The 19,935-nt window shown below is 42.6% G+C and overlaps 1 pseudogene; it reads right to left on the bottom strand.

Annotated features, from left to right (window-relative positions):
* Nucleotides 1-527: 527 nt before the first annotated feature.
* LOC140912931 (up-regulator of cell proliferation-like) lies at nucleotides 528-5,055 on the bottom strand (annotated as a pseudogene).
* Nucleotides 5,056-19,935: the final 14,880 nt, after the last annotated feature.

The following is a 19,935-nucleotide window of genomic DNA, read 5'->3' as shown; positions in this document are numbered from 1 at the left end:
TTTTGGGGTTGCTGGCTGCATCCCTCCCTTCCCCATTACATTATGCTGCAAACCTCCCTCATTGGTGTTTCTGAAGTACTTTTCCCCTCCCATGTGTTACCCCAGAGAAGGCGAGCATCAGGGCCAGGCTGTTTGGTGTCAGATTAGCCATAAAAGCACAGGATATTTTTCCTTTAAGTAGCAGAAGTGGATGGTTGGTATTCGAGGGCTCTTGGAGGGAACACTCATGTGGGAAAGGTTTGCAGGTCACTGGATGGTACCACTGTATCAGCAAAATGCAGTGGTGAGGACAAATTGGGATTTTGGCGATTTCCTCCTTAAGACAGAGGTGCAGAATCTCCACATCTGGGTCTTTCCCTCCTTCTTTAATTTTGCCATACATTGATATGTGATGTGATGTGAAACGTGAAATAGCATTGTTTCTTTATCTGTTTGGAAGCTGCAACCTGTGTCTGATATTAAAAGAGAATCAACATTACATTTAATGGAAATTAACTTCTGTAATTCTCCATTCACAAAAGAGTTTCTCAGCCTGTTTTTGATTTCAATGTAAAGGCTTCCTTCAGGCTCTCCAGTGCCTGTTCTTTGGTTATTTCACCCCAGTCCTCAGGGAGATCGGCTGGGAGAGCATCAAACTCCTTAGCAAACTGGTGATTGAATTCCTTGAAAACAAACTTCCAGTAATTGGAAGCTGTGATGCTGGGATCTGGCTGGATATGCCAGTCTGGAAAAAAATTGCGATAATCTTTGTAAGGATGAAACTCCCCTTTTATCTCCGAACAGCTGAATGTTTTAGTTGAAGCCACAGAAGAGGAGCATATATCAGAGACAAGTATTCTTGTTTTATTCCACCGATATGCCCCTAATCCTTCAGGTCGGTGCACTCAAGTAAAATGCTCGTCATGCGCAGGAGCTCCTGCTTCACAGGGGACTTTACAGAATGGACACTGCTTCCCACAGCCAAACACTCGCTTGAAGATTTCATCCTGGGGCTTCAGAGCAAGTTTTGAGAGTTTTGACTGAATTTCCAGATTTTCAAAAGTGGATAAAACTTGTTTTTCCAGATCAGGAATAAACTGTTCTATAAAAGCTGAAAATTGGTCTGCACTTGCTGTGTGTTTAGACAGTATCACTTCTAAGCTATCCCTGGGAATGACTAGATCCTGCTGCAGCTTTTCACATAAGTTGTCTAAAAAGGCAGAGACTGTCTTAGTCTTCTCACCTTTGGAGTATTTCAGAACATGGCTGAGTTTATTAATTATTGGGGAGAAAATCCTTTTCTCCAAATCTCCCAATCTTGCCTTCTCTTTGTAGAGCATTAACAAGTGTCTCTGTATCTGGGTTTTGATAAAATCTACATAATTCCTTGTGCATTGCACATAATTGTTAAAGTCATTTTCTTCCAACAGCTGCTTCAGAACAAAGAATTGGAAAAAACTCCGGGTGCTGTTCTCAACAGACCATTCACTGCTGAGAATGTCATCCACAATTTCTGTCCCAAGTCTCTTGTTCACATAGTCCACCAGGGCAGGTCTCAGACACTGATCACAGAAATTCCAGGCCCTGTCTTGACACTCATCCTTCTCTAAGTACAGAGCTTTGAACGTGGAGAGATACTGAGGTTTCAGTTTCCCCAGATGCTGCAGAGGATCATTTTCTTCAATGAATTATTCATGCATCGTCTGAAATGCACAAGCTGCATCCCCCAAAATGTGAAGCTTCAGGTCAACTGCAAAGCAGGCGGTGGTGTGAAGGTTTTGAACATCAGCCTGCTGAAGCCACTTGTTAGTCATCCGCAACAACTCTCTGCAATAAGTTTCATCATAATCTGCTTTGCCATTTACCTTTCTTTCAGTGTAACTATTGCACTCTTCTATTAAGGATTTAGCGAAAGCCTCTGTTTTATGCCAGCATTCCTGTGTCAAGAATTCTTTCACACCTGATATTGATAGTGTGTAACCTCTGAACACTTTTAAGTCCAAGTATTCCTTTTTCATTTTGAAATGTTGTGTTTTATAAGCACACAAGCTTTTGGCATCCTGTAACATCTTCCAGACTGCACTGCCCCTATCTGCTAGGTCTCTTCTCAGCTGGAACTCCACATCTTCAAATATGTTGCATCTCTGTAAAGGAATGAGTGATAATTCTGACAATGTTTCTCTCCACATGTTCTCAAATTCCTTCTCCAGTTCATCATTATTTAATTTGCAGTTGCTTTTCCTGCAATGGTTCAGAAGCCCATCCACTTTCTCTTCAATTTTTCTCTTGTACTTTGACAGCATAGCATCTGTTTTGTGTTGGCCTTTTTTAATATGAATCGCTTCTTGCCACTTGCTGAATGAATAACTCTCCAGTTCATTCCTGAGACTATTGGCACTTCTTCTAAAATCTTCTTTGTACTTCTCTATCAGGTGCAGATTTGCTTCTCCACTTTCAAAATACTGTTGTAAATGATTCACAATCTTCTCTGCTTCTTGCCTCAGTTTTTCCTGTGCCTCACTCTTTAGTCTGATTGAAACATTAGTGTCTAGTTTATCTGGTGGCTGATTTTGGATGAAAGTTTCCTTTTCAGATACCCAGAAAGGTATCTCCTTCCGGAAACCCCATTCCCACTCTGCATACTTCACGGACAGCTGGTTATAGGCTTCAGCAACAAGGCTGTTTCTAAAGCTGAAAATGAAGTTCTCATGTTTTACAGCATTCCACAGGCTCCTCACCCATTCAAGAAATTGGGGAAAGTCATTGGAAGTTCTCTCTTGTGAACAATCTTTCAGAAATTCAAACAAATATTTCTTTAATTCATAAAACTTTTGACTGTATCCCAAATTCACTGGAGCCATGGGGAGGGGGGACTCCATGCCACAAAGCAGGAATGTACCAATTGTATTTTTCCAGATCATAATCCATAATATCAGAAAATTTCATCTCCTTGCATTTCTTTTCCATGTTTGCTGCAGCTTTGGTCATTTCATTCAGCAGTTCCAGGAGGTGTTTCCTTTCCCTCATGTTTTGTTCATGTTCAAACACGTCACTGACGTTCTGATGCACAAACTGGCAGTTGGTTTTTTTCCCGATTTTCTCCATTCTGAGAAATGCATAGACCACAATTTGCAGAACACCTTGCATTTCAGTGGCGTTCTCCATGTCCATATTAACAATCGTTATGTCACTAAGTCCAATCACCAGGGTGGCCAGCTCATTGTCATGTTGATAACTATCCTCCAGCTTGGCCAGTTCGGGGGCTTCCAAGCCTTCTGTGTCTATCACCAGGATGAAATCACAGCCCAGTTCCTGCTGAAAGTTCCCTGCCACTTTAATGAGTAACATGAAGGCTCCTCATGTACATCGGCCACTGCTCACTGCAAACTGCAGGCCGAACATGGTGTTGAGGAGGGTGGATTTCCCAGTACTCTGTACTCCCAGCACCATCAGAACCAGCATTTTGGACCTTCCCCCCAGCTTGGCATGAAGCTGTCTCAGAACATCTGTTACCCACTGCAGTGGGATGTTGGAAATGTCTCCATCAATGATCTCCATGGGAAACCCTTCCAGCATGAGGTCAGCAGCTCTGCCTGGGAGATGGGTGAATTGCCTTTGGCTTTCTGCCATTTTACCTTCTTTAACCATTGAGCATTCAGCTTCATAAAACTGCCCCAACTCACTCATGAAATGCTCCACTCCTAAGGAACTGGCAGAGATTAATTTGTCTAACTCTGCAAACATTTTGGGGTCATCTTTTGAGTTTTTGCATTTCTCTTTATATTGATCCCATAGTCTAGAAAGATTCTCCTGAGCAATGGGATCCAGGCCAAACTTCATCCATTTCAGGAAGTAATGTTTCTCCATGGGAGGTAGTAGTCTTATCCCAGTAATAAATGTAATCAAACCATCAGTAAGATCATGTTTATTCTGCTGAGCACGTAAATCCATTAATTTCTTTTTCAGCTGAGATTTATAGTTCTCAAGTGGGGTGTCTCCTTGCTTTCTCATTCGACACAGCTCTTTATCCACTTCAGCCAAGTTTCTCCATGTCTCCCCTTGGAGTCTCAGCTTTTCCCTCTTGTACTTTGCCACATCTTTGATTTGTGCAGTGATTTCCTTTGCATATGTGTTTGCGGTCTGACATTCCTTGTTATCCTCATCTACCTGGATGCCAATTGACGTGCTCTCTCAGCCCTGGCTTCTATACTCACTCTCTTGGGAGAAGATTTCATTATGGCTGCTATTGCAGACTGCAGAACTTTTACAAATTGTGCCTTATTTGTGGTACCTCCTCCACAGCACATGTGACTTGTTCAGTTTCAGCATCGAGGCTAACTTTTTCAGGAATTCCAGCGTTTGCTTCGCTTTCCCAGCCTGATTATTGAAGATGAAGTATTATTTAGTGGCTGATCCCTGCAGAGCTGATAACAGCGCATATTCTCGCTCACTGATGCTCTCAGTAACTATGAACACTGCTGAGGAGATCTCTGTTAAAAAGCTAAACTGCACCCAATGCGACTCAATATCTCCATGCAGATTTGTAACCGCAACAGGTTCTGAAAAAAGATCTGAATTCCCCATCCCACCAGGGAAATACCAGGAAATCTCAATCAGCCCATCTGTGATTGCCCGTGGGACATTCCCAGACTCCATGTCCTGGTGGACAAAGAAATCATGGTGCTGCTGGGAGGAGCTGAGAACCTCATTCAGGAGGTGGGACTTGGAGAAGCTGCAGTTCCCAATCCGCACAAAGGAAATGGTTGGCACTGCTGTGAGCACCAGGCTCTCCTCTCTGAACCCTCTGCTCTCTGACAGGGAGTGCGACCTCCACTTCCTCACCATGTCCCTCATGGCCCACAGCAGTAGGGTGCACTTGGGGGCGTTGAGGGGAGGTAGCAGCAGAGGGAGGGCAAACTGCCACATGGACATTTTGGACAGGATCTCCTGCTGTAGGAAATTGTCTGAGCAAAGCAGAATGGCAGAGAGAACATCAAGGGTGTGCAGGGAATCACTGGTGTCTGTGTCACTGAGAAAAGAAAAATCTTCAGGAATATCCAGCTCCTCTTTGTCCATAGTTAGTGTTTGATCAGTGGGTGCCCTGTGCTCAAGGCTTGTGCTTCTTGCCATCCCATTCAGAGCCATGAGCTTCCTGAGGAAATGCCAAGGTAAATCTCCTGTTGTCTGAGGAGGGCAGTTCTTTAGACTTTCTGGTGTGATTTCCAGGACATCTCTCAGCTTTAGTTTCCTGCTTCTCTATTTCTCCATTTCTAACTTTGACTCGATGTAATGAAGGGCTTTTGGTCTCTCTGCAGAAAGGTAATACAACATAAACACTTTGTTAAACTGAAAATGTTTTCAGGTAGAACTCTTACTTTGGTATTAGGGCCATAATGTGAAGGAATTGCAATTATTAAACAAAAATTGTGGCGGTCTGCATGCTCCTTGTGAGTGACAACCACGTAGCGGGGTCGTGTAGCTGGAGTACTGAAGCACCATTTATCTGGTGCAACCTTCACAGATTTGACCCAACTGTCACACTCTCAGTCATCCTACCTGAAATGCCACACTTATGGAGAGCGACGGAAATTCTTTCAGACAGGTCATGTATTCAACTAGAAATGTGGTTTCGGATTGCCTAAAATTATTGCAATTTTGATATGAGAGTTTCCAGCCATTCATAAAAGGGCCAGGGAAGGAGGAGGAGGTGGTGCTGCTGTTCCCTCCCCCGGTCCCTCCCATAACATGTAGCCCAGTGGATGTGGGAAAGCCAAGTTTGAAATCCTGCTCTGAAACAGGCCCCAAATTAACTTTTTTGAGTCACCAAAAATTTCAAAATATTGTAGATTTGGTTTGACGCAAACTAAATATTGTTTTTTAATTTTTTTTGGAACCACCACCAAACCAAAAAAAAACAATTATTCATCCAGCTCTGCTCAGTTGCAGTCCTTCAGGCAATGCATAAATTCTTCCTTCTTTCCACCTCCCTTGTTTACTACTCCACCTGATGGTGTTCTTGTCACCACTTTTCTTCTCAGTACATCACACTAGGGCAGGAAGTGAGGATGAATATGCAGTCAGCTTACTGGCCCACACTAGCAGCATATTCTACCCAGGAGACAGATCCGCAAATCTTACAAAGGCTGAATGATGACTAGAAATTGTAGCAACCAGCATGGAACTTAGAGGGAGGGTCACAAGTTGCAGGAGGGAAGAGTATGGAGAAAGCACCAGCAGGTCACATGTGCACATGGCTCGAATGCTAAGCTCCAAGTGCTGCAGCTCTGTAAATAGTTGCTTGAACAAAGGGCTGGCTTAGTTTAATAAGACTGGATCCTCACAGAGGAAAAGATTGATGGATGATATTGAAGCAAATTGAGAACAAACAGACAAAGGCGTATAATTTAAATAACACCAATATTCTGAACACTAGAGGTGTAGAGGCATTAGATGACAAAGTCTGTGAGTACGCTGTTCGAACATTATGCCAAGATGACCAGGCTCATATATGGTGATGAGGATAGAGCCATTGCAAAAACATGCAAGATGGAGTATATAGGAAGAAAGGCGAAGATCATTTAAATATGTGCCTATAGAATTCAGTACCATGGCTTCAGAGAGATCTTTCTCATACATGAGCGAGAAGCTTGAACCAAGCAATTCCCCTGGGCTGGACCCCATCTGTGACCATGAGATAAAGCACTTTGGGAAGAAGGCTAGAGCCAGGTTGTTGGACATCAGAAATTACTCAAGGATAAAAAAGGAAGGTACCTAAATTGATGGAAATCACCAGTTACTGTTTCTCTGAAATCCAGCAAGGATCCCTCTTTTCCAGGCAGCTATTGGCTTATATCTTTAACCAGTCTCCTTTGCAATATAATGGAAAGAACAGTACAGTCAAGGCTTCTATAGTGGCTTCTAAAAGAAGGAAAGGTAGAACCTACCCAAATGGCTTATGGGCCTTTGCACTCAATGACAGACTTGCTGGTGGCCTTCTGGCAGCCTCTTAGCAATGGCTTCCAGAAAAAGCCACCACAGTCATCAACAGGAGTCTGTTTTAAACTCAGTGCAACATTTAATGGAGTCTGGCGTAATAGGCAGTGAGATGGGAGTTTGGTAAAATGCACCTCTGGATAAGAGGTTTCCTACCATACAGGAAAAAAACCCACTAAGATTAAGTTATACTCCTTCAAAGACAACGAGGCCAGGATTTCTTCAGGGCTCAGTATTAAGTCCTGGTGTTTTTTTGCTGCTCTCCTCTGGTCTGTCAGACTACCTGAAATGATTTGAATACACCCATGCAGACGATGTTGCACTTCATACCATGGGTCTTGCAAAAGATATATGGAGAATGGATTGAATGAGGACTTAGAAATTGTAACTAGATGGGCAACGCAACATAAATTCAAACTCAATCCAGCAAAAACAAAGTCCACCTACTTTACCATAATTATAGGAGGTTCAACTACAGTCCAATCTTCACACTGGCTGGAGAAGGTATTGCTGTTGAGAAAAATCTGCTATACCTTAGAGTGACATTGACACTGTACTCATGTTTGGACCACAGGTCAAAAAGTTGGCAGCCAAAGCAAAGAAGAGATTTGGCTCTTCTATAAGGTATTGCAGGTACCAACTGGGGTTCACATGTTTGAACACTGAAAACAACATGCTGCTCAATATCTCATCCAATACGTGAATAACTCTTACCTGACTGGTCACACAGTGCTCTCAGTAACCTTGCCCAGATCAATGTTATGCAGTCATCTGCAATTCACACACTAACTGGAGGTGTAAGATCCACTCCAACAGCAATTTGTAAAAAGAGTTTTTGATGTTCAACCACTTGAGAATCATAGAGAAGAATAGCTATTTTGGTATGGCAATTATCTCGTTCCCTATCTGAATGTCATCACTGTTCAGGTCTGTTCAGAACCTAGAAAACCAAATTAAGGCTGAAAAGATCCTCTTGTTTCCAGAAGTGCACAAAGGCTACTGGAGAAACAGAAACACTTGATGATGCTATGAGGGTAGAGTGTGTGAAGCAACATGTACACCCACTAATCCCTCCACATGAATCTATTTACTTTAATAAATATCTTTCCCTTTGGGAACCTTGCTCAAAGGAACATACGGAGTTGGCCACCCTAAAGGGAAAATTGTAGAAAAGCCCATTGAACAGTATCAGTCACAAGGCAAACAGATTCATGGGTACACTGATGGTTCATCAAATAAATCCTTTAAGAATGGTAGCTGAGGATGAAGAATGTCTTCATCCAGGACCCTAGTGGAGAACATACTCATGGCACCACAAGAAATAAACAGAGCAGAAATAGAGGCCAGTGTTGTGATCTTTGTTGACAGGTGTCTATCCTCAGTTCCTTTAGAAGAAACCAGAATGCTATCATCAATGCAATGCATCAAGAGGTTTGGAGGATCAGAGAGAGAGGCAATAAATTAACTTTGGAATGGATTCTATCACATGATGACATATACAGGAGTGAGATAGCTGATAACTGTCCAAACCTGGAAGATTGGAAATTCATGAAAAAACTCGTACAGAAACAGACAGACATCATCTTCCTTTCCAAATGCAGACAGATGGACAACATACCAAAAGGACTGAAGGTAAAAAATCCATTACAATCTATATACCACACAGACTATGCTGACAGCTTGTGCCACACACTCTCAAAGAAACTGCGGAATCACCTGATCAACATCCTCTACAGCAAACAGGGAAAGATTAAGAATGAGCTCTCAAAACTGGATACTCTCATAAAAAAACCAACCCTCCACACAAACTTCCTCGTGGCTGGACTTTACAAAAACTAGACAAGCCATTTACAACACACACTCTGCTTCTCTACAAAAGAAAAAGGACACTAAACTATCTAAACTACTACATGCCACAAGGGGCCACAGCAATGGTTCCCTTAACCCACCCAGCAATATTGTTAAACTATCCAATTATACTCTTAGCCCAGCAGAAGACTCTGTCCTATCTCGGGGCCTCTCCTTCTGCCCCTCCACCCCCACGAACATGATACAGTTCTGCGGTGACCTAGAATCCTATTTTCAACGTCTCCGACTCAAGGAATATTTCCAACACACCTCTGAACAACATACTAATCCACAGAGACCTTCCTACCAACACTACAAAAAGAAGGATTCTAGGTGGACTCCTCCTGAAGGTCGAAACAACAGACTGGATTTCTACACAGAGTGCTTCCGCCGACGTGCATGGGCTGAAATTGTTGAAAAGCAGCATCACTTGCCCCATAACCTCAGCCGTGCAGAACACAATGCCATCCACAGCCTCAGAAATAACTCTGACATCATAATCAAAAAGGCTGAAAAAGGAGGTGCTGTTGTCATCATGAATACGTCAGAATATGAACAAGAGGCTGCCTGGCAGCTCTCTAACACCACTTTCTACGAGCCATTACCCTCTGATCCCACTGAGAGTTACCAAAAGAAACTACACCATTTGCTCAAGAAACTCCCTGAAAAAGCACAAGAACAAATCCACACAGACACACCCCCTGGAACCCCGACCAGGGGTATTCTATTTGCTACCCAAGATCCATAAACCTGGAAATCCTGGTTGCCCCATCATCTGAGTCATTGACACCCTGACAGCAGGATTGTCTGGCTATGTAGACTCCCTCCTCAGGCCCTACGCTACCAGCACTCCCAGCTATCTTCGAGACACCACTGACTTCCTGAGGAAACTACAATCCATCGGTGATCTTCCTGAAAACACCATCCTGGCCACGATGGATGTAGAAGCCCTCTACACCAACATTCCACACAAAGATGGACTACAAGCCGTCAGGAACATTATCCCCAATAATGTCATGGCCAACCTGGTGGCTGAACTTTGTGACTTTGTCCTCACCCATAACTATTTCACATTTGGGGACAATGTATACCTTCAGATCAGCGGCACTGCTATGGGTACCCGCATGGCCCCTCAGTATGCAAACATTTTTATAGCTGACTTAGAACAACGCTTCCTCAGCTCTCGTCCCCTATTGCCCCTACTCTACTTGCGCTATATTGATGACATCTTCATCATCTGGACCCATGGAAAAGTAGCCCTTGAGGAATTCCACCATGATTTCAACAATTTCCATCCCACCATCAACCTCAGCCTGGACCAGTCCACACAAGAGATCCACTTCCTGGACACTACGGTGCTAATAAGCGATGGTCACATAAACACCACCCTATACCGGAAACCTACTGACCGCTATTCCTACCTACATGCCTCCAGCTTTCACCCAGACCACACCACACGATCCATTGTCTACAGCCAAGCTCTACAATACAACTGTATTTGCTCCAGACAGGGACAAACACCTACCAGATCTCTATCAAGCATTCTTACAACTACAATACCCACCTGCTGAAGAGAAGAAACAAATTGACAGAGACAGAAGAGTACCCAGAATTCACCTACTACAGGACAGGCCCAATGAGGAAAATAACAGAACGCCACTAGCCATCACCTTCAGCCCCCAACTAAAACCTCTCCAACGTATCATCAAGGATCTACAACCTATCCTGAGGGATGACCCATCACTCTCACAAATCTTGGAAGACAGGCCTGTCCTTGCCTACAGACAGCCCCCGAATCTGAGGCAAATACTCACCAGCAACCACACACCACACCACAGAACCACTAACCCAGGAACCTATCCTTGCAACAAAGCCCTTTGCCAACTGTTTCCACATATCTATCCAGGGGACACCATCATAGGGCCTAATCACATCAGCCACACGATCAGAGGCTCGTTTATCTGCACATCTACCAATGTGATATATGCCATCATGTGCCAGCAATGCCCCTCTGCCGTGCACATTGGCCAAACTGGACAGTCTCTACATAAAAGAATAAATGGACACAAATCAGATGTCAAGAATTATAACATTCAAAAACTGGTTGGAGAACACTTCAATCTCTCTGGTCACTCGATTACAGACCTAAAAGTGGCAAGTCTTCAACAGAACTAAGATGGAATATAAGCTGGCCCACCAGGGTTCCCCACCCTCCATTGCTGGTAAAAGTTCCCGCCACTTGGTAGCTGGGTGGGAGACGGGGGTGGGGAAATGCTCCCAGCACTGGCAGCTACTCCCCTGGTCAGGGTGGGTTTTTTGCACACTGGGAGAGCTCTTTCCCAGCGCTGGTGCTGCGACTACACAGCCACGTTAAAGCGTTGCCACGCTTGGTCGTGAAGACATCCCCTAAGTCCAGACAAGGGTTAGGGCACAGTGCCCCTCTTACTTTGCCTTCATTCAGATGGGAGGCAGTAATTTAGGGCAGGCATCTAACAGCAGAAAATTAACAGAACCCCACGATGGCTCAGCTGTGCTGGCTGACACGTTCCGTGTGAGAGAGCAGAGAACCACATCTCCATCCATTCCCCTCCCACCTTCAGCCATGGACACACAGTCCTTTCCTCCAGCTCTTGACACAGCTCCAGGGATTTATGCCTCTTCTTCCTGCCCCCTTGTCAAATTGAGAGAGAGGAAACTTGTCCCTGAAGCGGTTTCCAGAGCTCAGGTGCCAGTTCTGCTTCTCAGAGAGCTTCTCCTGCGGCTTGCGGGCAGGGATGTCCTGCTCTGAGGAGCCACTGCTGATGGGACACCTCCCCAGCTGCAAAGGGAGGTTACTGGGGGGCAAGGAGAGGCCCTTCTGGCCTATGCTATGGAAGGACTGGGGGAGCAGGAATATCTGGGAGGAACATGGGAGAGAAGGAATGGTGGGGGCAGCTATAACCTCTGTAAATGCCCCCACCATTAATGTCATGCATCCTTAGTCAGGAGTTCTCTCCCTGATGATTGGCCCATGGTACAAGAGATCCTTCGTTCAATCACTGGGGATCCCATCACTGATGATCTTTGTGAAAGGCAAAGGAGGCCTTTGCAGCTGAGCTAGGATCTGTGCTCTTTCTCCCTCCCCACCTACGACTGCAGTTTCTTCTTCTCTCCACCTCCTACGAGGAGGTCAAATATATCCCGTCCATTGATAGCCAGCTTTGAAGTTCAGGTGTGGACAAAGCACCCTTTCAGTTAGGCTAAATATGGGAGCAATTAAATACCCCATGGTTTAGTGGGAGCAAAAACAACAGAACCCACCACCCAAGGCATGGACCAGCATGGCAAGGCCTGAGTAGTAGGTGAGACAAGCAGGCTGAGGAGAACCCTAGGACTGATTGCAAAAATGCAGGGGCTGGGGAATGGATTTATGTTGCAGATAACTATCGAAAGGAATAAGGAAGCCAGCAGAAACCCAGAGAAGCCTTGGTAATGTGGCTGTGGAGGAAGCCAAGAAAAAGCCCTTTGTTAGGGCACAGGACTGGCTACAAGCAAGTTTGCATTTCTACTGTGTTCAGGGAAACAGAGCTGTGTGCACCTTCTTCTTAAGTAAACAAGATCGTACCAAGAAATATGGGACATTTATAATCAATTTCTCCTCTTAATGGAAACAACCTGGAGAGGCCCCGAATACTGCTAACCACTTGGGCCTAGAGGCAACCCTATAAAGAAATACAGTACACACAAAAAATGCCTTTAGCTTGAACTGCACCACAAAACCTTAACTCTGAATTCATACTTCCCCCACACGAAAAGAATAGATCATGTTTCTTCACGTTTCTAGAAAGCTCATGTTAATGTTGCTGATGTCACAGTTAAAGTTTGTGTTACAGTTGGAGGTAGTGGGCAGTAGCCTGTGGAATCGCCTGGTCCATAAATAGGAGTGATTAACACAATCTGTGGGTTTTAAGGCTTGATAGAGAAGCCTCCGAGTCTAAGGCCAGCCATGCTCTCTGGTTTATTTGGGCAGATCCTCTCAAGCCTGCTTGTGACACCCGTCACCCACAGGGCCACAGACCCCCCAGTTGAGAACCACTGTGGTAGAATAGATCCCTGTCAGCCGAAAGAGCTGAGGCTTTGTCTTCACTGCAGAGTTAACTCGAGTTTTCTACACTCAGTTACTGGGCTTGAATCAGCCTCTCTCACATGAGAAGAGCCGCACTGTGAATAAACAAAGGTCCTGCTGTGTCCAGACTGGCACTGCACTCACTCAGGTGGGGCACTCAGACTTTTAGGAGCTCATCCCAAGGCTCTTTGCCCAGCAGTGAGCTGAGCCACTGTATGGATTCTTCCCCAGTGGATGGTGGGAGAACTTGTCTGTCCTTTCTTGGGACACAGGGGGGAGAGTGGGAAGGCATTGGAGAATTAGAAGCACTCAAGTGCAGCTAGCTTGCATCCATACTACAGAAAGATCATGTCAGCTGGTGAGTTGTGCTAACTTAGGCTTTAGCCTGTGCCCCGAGGGGCCGGCTCACTTGAGTTATTAGCAGCACATCTTAAGGGTTTTTCTGTGTGGACAGGAGTCGAGTTAGGGCAATGCATAAGGTGTAGCTTGAGTTAACTCGGCATCTCCTTTTGAATCTGAGTAATATTATCTGCAGAATACAATGAAAATACTTCACTCTCACAAGCCCCATTCACACCTGGCAGTGCCAATCTCTTCTAACCAGGTTCACTGCCACTACAGAACAAAGGGCGATAAGAAGACATTGTCTTGGGGAAGGTCTGTCTCCTCCGGCTCTCTGGTTTGTTGAAAGTCTAATTCCAACTCGGGATTTATGCCACCTTTCTCCCACAGCTTTGGGGCTCACAGAGTCTGTGATTCCTGATTTAATACCTCCATCAAGATAAACAGAAGAGAAATAAGTTATTTAATGACTAATTCTCTTCAATCACATCCTGTTTTGTATGTGTTTGTTTTATTCAATACACTGCACCTGCCGCCAGGGCCGGCCCACAACATTTTGGCACCTCAGGCATTAGGGTGACCAGATGTCCCAACTTTATAGGGCCAGTGCCGACTTTTGGGTCTTTTTCTTATATGGGTTCCTATTACCCCCCACCCCCTCTCCTGATTTTTCACATTTGCTGTCTGGTCACCCTATCAGGCAGGGAGCTCAAATGACACCCCATGCCCCCTTGCTTGGGCCAAAACTTTGAAAGGTCTCAATTCTGCCTTCTTTCTGTTCTACTCCGCCCATGGTACTGCTCTGCTACCTACCCCAATAAAGGAGAACTAACAACTTTAAATGCCTTGTTCAAAAATTGTCAGTACACTTTACTATGAAGACAAGAAAAGTTACATTTGCTGTTCAGGCATTTGAAAGTTAACACTGGCATTTTGATGTTTGAATAATCAAAGTGGTGCTTCCGTGCCTTCTTGGTTGCAGAGATTTGAACTGCTTCTGCTTCCTGAAGATCCACAGTCTGGGCGAACTCATACTCTATTGAGATGGTTGCAAGGCCGACTAGCCTCTCCTGGGTCATTGTGGAGCATAGATGTGTTTTTACTAATTTCAGCTTGGAGAAGCTGCGTTCTCCACTGGCAGCTGTTACAGGAAGTGTTAGAAGTATGCACAGAGGAACAAAATAATTTGGAAAGATGGTGGTCATCTTATTTGTGCACGTATATTCCAGAACAGCCTTTGGAGTTGATCCTGTTGAATGTATCTGAAAAGGGCTTTCAGTTCATCACCTATATCAAATGCATCAATATCGCATATGTCGTCATGTGTCAACACGGTCTCTAGTGCCCTGCATTGCTGGTTTAGGTCTTCTTCAGGTACAGTGAGGAGTTTGGGAACATCCTGCAACATCCCAGATATGCTGCTGTGATCCTTGAGCTGTATGAAACGTTCTGCAACTGATTGTATCACACAGTCTAGCACCCTGTTAAAGAATTCAGCTTTGAATTGTTGTTTGGGGTCTCTTATGAGATTCTCCCGTGCCTCATATACAAAATGTCGTCTTCTTCAGTGACTCTTGTATTCTTGAATGGGTGGGGAAATAGCTTCAGTGTGAAGCTCCTCTACCCATTTCTGCGCACTCTTCAGAACGTTTTGAAATCCCTCATCTGGCCGGAAGGAGTGTAGGTGGCTGCAGCGGCAGAGGAGCCAGCCAACAGAGCTGGAGACAGGGGAGGTTGAGGGGGAGTTCTGCTGGAGGAGAAGGACTGAGGTGAGAAGGCAAAGACAGACACAGAGGCAGCAGTGGTGGTGACCCAAGTGGTGGGGGACACAATGAAAAGCTCATGTTTTCTTCCACACTATGGATAGAGACCTCTTTAATGTTTTTAATGAAGTAAATACTCATGGGAACTGTGCGCTCATGGGAGACTTTAACTTCCCAGATATAGACTGGAGGACAAGTGCTAGTAATAATAATAGGGCTCAGATTTTAATAGATGCGATAGCTGATGAATTCCTTCATCAAGTAGTTGCTGAACCAACAACTGGGGATGTCATTTTAGATTTGGTTTTGGTAAGTTGTGAGAACCTCCTAGAAGAAATGGTTGTAAGGGACACCCTTAGCTCCAGTGATCATGAGCTAATTCACCTTAACCTGAATGGAAGGATAACAAAAAATAGATCTGTGAGTAGGGTTTTTGATTTCAAAAGGGCTAACTTTAAAAAAATTAAGGACATTAGTTAGGGAAGTGGATTGGACTGAAGAACTTATGGATCTAAAGGCAGAGGAGGCCTGGGATTCCTGCAAGTCAAAGTTCCAGAAGCTGTCAGAAGCCTGTATCCCAAGAAAGGGGAAAAAAATCATAGGCAGGACTTGTAGACCAAGCTGGATGAGTAAGCATCTCAGAGAGGTGATTAAGAAAAAGCAGAAAGAATACAGGGAGTGGAAGATGGGAGGGATCAGCAAGGAAAGCGACCTTCTTGAGGTTAGAACATGTCGGGATAAAGTGAGAAAGGCTAAAAGCCATGTAGAGTTGGAGCTTGCAAAGGGAATTAAAACAAATAGTAAAAGGTTCTATAGCCATATAAATAAGAAGAAAACAAAGAAAGAAGAAGTGGGACAGTTAAACACTGAGGACTGAGTGGAAGTTAAGGAGAATCTTAGAATCATAGAATATCTAGGCATGGCCCAATATCTAAACAAATACTTTGCCTTTGTCTTTAATGAGGCTAATGAGGATCTTAGGGTAATGGTAGCATGACAAATGGGAATGAGGCTATGGAGGTAGAGATTACCATATCTGAGGTAGAAGCCAAACTTGAACAGCTGAATGGGACTAAATGGGGGGCCCAGATAATCTTCATCCAAGAATATTAAAGGAATTGGCACATGAAATTGCAAGCCCATTAGCAAGAATTTTTAATGAATTTGTAAACGCAGGGGTTGTACCACATGACTGGAGAATTGCTAACATAGTTCCTATTTTCAAGAAAGGAAAAAAAGGGATCCGGGTAACTACAGGCCTGTTAGTTTGACATCTGTAGTATGGAAAAAATTTTGAAGGAGAAAGTAGTTAAGGACATTGAGGTCAATGGTAAATGGGACAAAATACAACATGGTTTTACAAAAGGTAGTTCGTGCCAAACCAACCTGATCTCCTTCCTTCAGACAGTAACAGATTTTTTAGACAAAGGAAACACAGTGGATCTAATTTAGCTAGATTTCAGTAAGGCGTTTGTTACGGAGCCACATGGGGAATTATTAGTTCAAGAATACTAATTATTACAGAGGGTCCTACTGAAAGGTGAACTGTCGGGCTGGAGGGAGGTTACCAGTGGAGTTCCTCAGGGTTTGGTTTTGGGACCAATCTTATTTAATATTTTTATTACTGACCTCGGCACAAAAAGTGAGTGTACACTAATAACGTTTGTGTATGACACAAAGCTGGGAGGTATTGCCAATTCAGAGAAGGACCGGGACACCATACAGGAAGACCTGAATGACCTTGTAAACTGGAGTAATAGTCATAGGATGAAAATTAATAGTGAGAAGTGTAAGGTCATGCATTTAGGGATTAATAACAAGAATTCTAGTTATAAGCTGGAGATGCATCAATTGTAAGTAACAGAGGAGGAGAAGGACCTTGGAGGATTGGTTGACCGCAGGATGACTATGGGCCACCAATGTGATATGGCCGTGAAAAAAGCTAATGCGGTTTTGGCATGCATCAGGCGACGTATTTCCAGTAGAGATAAGGAGGTGTTAGTACCGTTCTACAAGGCACTGGTGAGACCTCATCTGGAAGACTGTGTGCAGTTCTGGTCTCCCATGTTTAAGAAGGATACAGGAACAGGTACAGAGAAGAGCTACTAGGATGCTCCGAGAAATGGAAAACCTGTCTTATGAAAGGAGACTCAAGGAGCTTGGCCTCTTTAGCCTAACCAAAAGAAGGCTGAGGGAACATGTGATTGCTCTCTATAAATACATCAGAGGGATAAATACCATGGAGGGAGAGGAATTTTTTAAGCTTAGTACCAATGTGGACACAAGAACAAATGGATATTGTGGAAGAAGACAAGTTCTTACTTTTCGTTTGCATGCAACAAGTTAGAGACAGTTTTATTTTTAGGCAATTGCAAGAAGGAAGACAGCCGTTTGCACAGAGTGTCTGTTTTTATGCAAATTTTTAAAGTATAAACAATGTAAAGCAAGTATTTATACCTTTTTATTACATAAAGCTCTGCTTTGTCTATACATTTTTTATATTTTATTTGTTTTTAACATGTTTTTGCTACAATTACATTTTATTGTTCTTTTAAGGCAAGGTTTTTGCTTTGCAATTTTTGTACGCTTACACCAGCTTTGACTTTAGAAGTTTTGAGTTCTTAGGGGTTAGAGTTAGCCTGACTTTTGCTTTTTTTTTTTTTTTTTAACAGAACTAAGATGGCTGCACTTAAATGCCTTTTTTTACTTTCACACTCCTCTCTTTAGTGCTTTTAGCACAACCATCGTTTTTAAACTTTTATTTTTATTAGACCTTGTATTTTTGATATTAGATTAAAAGGATCGGCCCCATAACTTTTGGTTGGATGTAACGATAATGCATAATTAGCATGAACATGAAAAGTATTTTTGTTATTCTGTTTTTTATAACAACAATAACATATTTTTAATTAAACAAAAACAATACAAACATTAATGTGTTTACTGTAATAATATGCTGGAGTTATTTTGTAGCCTTAGTTACATAGCACAATATATTATAATTAGTCCATAAGTTAAATGCTTTATAGATGGTATGAAAGGCATGTTTTTTAATTTGATATATATTTTGAAGCACATAGATTTGGCCTTGTAATTTAGAGATTTTTTGAACCTTTGGTAGGAGTGAGTGTAGGTTTTGGAATTGGTCGGGTATTAAGGTGATTTAATTAAAGGGTATTTGAAGCCTAAGATTTAATTATAGGATTTTATTTGCAGGGCAGGCCAATAGATATTTAATACCATTTTTATTAACAGCTTTTGGGTTATTAACCTCAGGGCGGAGATAACATGTAATTTACCCATTTCAGCTTGCACTTGGGTTAACTGTGCTTCAGTCATAAGACTAGTGGCCTTTTTTAGCTGCCCTGATTTTTTATTATGTTGTTGGCTTTTATAAATGTTTTCAATTGCTGCTGCACGATTGGCCCCACTTGACAGGTGTTTGACCAAATATTGTTTTAGAGGAGACACATGCGCTTTGCTCTGCTAAGCAAATGGCAGCTTTTTTGGAGCAGTTGGGATAGATATACGTGACCTGAAAGCTAAATAGGGGAAGAGTAAATTTTATAGTTTTTAATATAGCATTAATTACTATTACTTTAACACATTTCTTTTAGTAAAGTACCATATCACATTTGTTGTTTATATAGTTTAAAATACTTTTAAGAAGCATTGACATGAATAGCATAGGAGGGGTATATTGCAATACGGTACAGATTAGGTTATTAATTACTGGGACTATTTTAGTACAGGTAAATTTTTGGTGGCAGAACACACCCTTTTTTAAATACGAATTTGATTATTTACTAATTGGGCAACCAAAAACAATAAGGGCCTTTTTTATGACATATTATAGACCCCTAAGATGGCTTTTATATTAACCCCGCTGTAAAATCCACTAATTTTAATTTTAGATTTTTGAGGCTTATTTGTAGTGATATTGTATACTTTTCTTTTTACTGACTAGTTTGTTTTTTATTTAATTGTTTTCTTAGATAGGATATTTTGAACCTTAAACCTAATTTTTTAAACAATATTTAAATACATTATTAAAATGTGAAGGCCTTGGCCATTGGGTTTTATTAGAATATCTGGTGTTGTTTGTATTTGGATGTGTTACGGGGGTAGAAGTATCGTGGAGGGAATGGCAGGGGCAGTGGCAACAAGGCACCTTTGGTATTTGTTATTTGAAAGCGAAGTAGGGAGGGCAATACATGCTGAAGGTACTTATTGAAAAACACAGGGCGCAGCCTTGGAATAAACCCCCAAACCCAATTAATACCACATTTTTAAGCATGGATTTTACAAGGTTTTTTTTTTTTTTTTTTGCCAGTGTATAACGCTACGCCTTGTTTACCAGGGCCAGTTTTTAATGTTCTTTGTAGTTAGGAATTTTTGGACTTTGGCGGTTTTAGCAGAGTGAGCGGCTTTGTTTGTTTGTTTGTTTTGGAGCAATTGTGGTTTAGTACTGTGGAAAAAAATATTTTTATTTTTTAGTTTGAATGCAACAAGTCAAAAAGAGTTTATTTTTAAGCAATTGCAAGGGAAGAAATACAATGGATGAAGAATACCTTTGCCTTAGTAGTTTTTTAAAGTATAAACAATATAAAGCGGTATTTATACCCTTTGATTATATAAGATGGTGTCTTTGTTTATACTTTTTTGATATTTTATTTGTTTTTAAAATTTTTTGCTAACAATTACATTTTATTTTTATTTTAAGGCAAGGTTAAACAGCTTTGTTTGCAGTTTTTTATACGCTTAAGCAGGTCTGCCTTTACAAATTTTGCGTTATTATGGTTCTGCATTAGCCTGACTGTTGCTTTGTTTTTAAATCAACTGAGAGGCCGACATTTAATGTTTTTTAATTTTGTTTTTACACTCTCCCCCCGCCTTTTGTGCATT

The sequence above is a fragment of the Lepidochelys kempii genome, chromosome 6, assembly GCF_965140265.1.
Source record: "Lepidochelys kempii isolate rLepKem1 chromosome 6, rLepKem1.hap2, whole genome shotgun sequence".
In the NCBI taxonomy this organism is placed as follows: Eukaryota; Metazoa; Chordata; order Testudines; family Cheloniidae; genus Lepidochelys; species Lepidochelys kempii.
Note: the sequence above shows the minus strand (reverse complement) of the source record. Positions and strands in the feature narration are given on the sequence as shown.